This window comes from Sinocyclocheilus grahami, unplaced genomic scaffold (genome assembly GCF_001515645.1).
Source record: "Sinocyclocheilus grahami isolate Dianchi unplaced genomic scaffold, SAMN03320097.WGS_v1.1 scaffold1378.1, whole genome shotgun sequence".
Lineage (NCBI taxonomy): Eukaryota > Metazoa > Chordata > Actinopteri > Cypriniformes > Cyprinidae > Sinocyclocheilus > Sinocyclocheilus grahami.
In genome coordinates, this window is record NW_015506557.1 from 33,836 (window position 1) to 35,810 (window position 1,975).

General features: G+C 41.8%; 1 protein-coding gene across 1 annotated transcript in view; it reads left to right on the plus strand.

Moving 5' to 3' along the window:
- Nucleotides 1-1,975, plus strand: part of celsr2 (cadherin, EGF LAG seven-pass G-type receptor 2) — a 46,634-nt gene that overhangs the window by 4,329 nt on the left and 40,330 nt on the right. The gene's annotated exons all lie outside the window — the stretch shown is intronic.

The following is a 1,975-nucleotide window of genomic DNA, read 5'->3' on the forward strand; positions in this document are numbered from 1 at the left end:
AAACGAAGCGTTTGAGAGAGGCGGGGCATAGAGGAACTACAATAATGTACAGTATTTGAAAAATAATGTGTTTTTTGAACATTAAAGCATGTCAGCATATTCTGTTACACCAAATAATGATCTTTAAAGAAGCATAATATGACCCCTTTAATTATCGTTGTAGTTATTGTTATAGTTATCGTCATCAATATAATTGTTTTAGTTATCGTTGTTAATGTTATTGTTATAGGTAATTTAATTATTGTTATTGTTAAAATTATTTTAGTTATCGTTGTTATTGTTATAGTTATTTCAATTACCGTTATAGTTAACATTATATGTATTATCATTATGATTTAGTAATTTATTATTACATCATTATAGTTGTCATTATCGTTATCATTACAGTTATCGTTATTGTAATAGTTATTTGACTTATTGTTGTAGTGGTCGTTACAGTTATGATTACTTCGTTGTTATAGTTGTCGTTCTTGGTGTGAATGTAACTTTAGTCGAATGAATGGCCTTTTTTGGCTAGTAATTGATCTCTGTAGTGTTTTATCGTATCGTGGATGCTGTGGTTTGAATGTCCAGCGTGTTACAGTGTGTTTTCTCGTCTGTGTGTTGAGTGTGTTTCTGAGGTCATCAGTCAGAACTTCACCTCCCTGTGTTCACCTTCACTCTCTCTCTCTCTCTCTCTCTCTCTCTCTCTCTCTCTCTCTGCTGTTGTGTGTGTGTCTCTCGCCCCTCCTCCATGTCTTTCAGTGTCTTTTCTCTTGCGTGTGAATAATGCCGCTGAGAAATGCTTTTGTTAAGTGCTGAGTCGCCATGACGACCTCAACAGAGCCTGAGAAATGCTGCTGGGTGGGGCGGGTCACAGCGCCTGTGTGTGTGTGTGTGTGTGTGTGTGTGTGTGTGAGACGACCCGCGGGCCTTTTAACATGCTAATGCACAGAGACTCTCAGGCCTCCTGGATGGCCTCCATAATGAAGAGTAATGTGAAGAATGTATGTGTGTGTGTGTGTGAGTGAGGCCACAAATAAATACAAATGACCCAGGAAACGTCCTGTGAGTGTGCAAGTGAGTGTGTGTGAGTGTGTCGTCCTTGTTTCCTGTTTAAACAGACGGTCAGACTGCAGTTCTCTGGTCAGCACTGCAAACACACACATGATGCTGGATCTTCATCGTCAGACTCGTGTTGGATCTGTGCTGCTTCAGTCCGTGTGTAACAGCAGGGAAATGTGTTGCGTAGGAGGCGCGAGTGTGTGTGTGTTTGGTGTCTCTTGATTTCTCTGGATGGTTGTGAGTGGCTCTGAGCTCTTGATTTGCTGGTGTTTGTGAGCAGAGAATCAGACTGTCCTGATACTGATCGATTCAGTCGTTATGAACACATCTGTCCTGCTGCTGCTGCTGTGAGGAGAATGGATTTGTGCCATGTGATTGGCTGAGGCGGCAGGATTAGCCCCGCCCCCCTGCTGAGTGTGCTTTCTTCCATTCTGAGCACAGGTGGAGGAAACACTCTTTTAGTTCCCATGACAACACACACTCACTTACACACACACACACACACACACACACAAACTCACACATGTTGTGTATTCATCACGTTATGGGGACTCTCCATGGGCGTAATGGTTTTTATACTGTACAGACCGTATATTCTATTGCCCTACACCAACCCTACCCCTAAACCTACCCCTCACAGGAAACTTTGTGCAATTTTACTTTCTCAAAAAAACTCATTCTGTATGATTTATAAGCTTGTTTCCTCATGGGGACCTCAAAAATGTCCCCACAAGGTCAAAATTTACTGGTATTACTATCCTTGTGGGGACTTTTGGTCCCCATAACGTGATGAATACCAGGTTCACTATTACTCACACACACACACACACACACAAACTCACTATTACGCACATACACTCACACACAAACTCACTATTATGCGCACACACACACACACACACACACACACACACAAACTCACTATTACGCA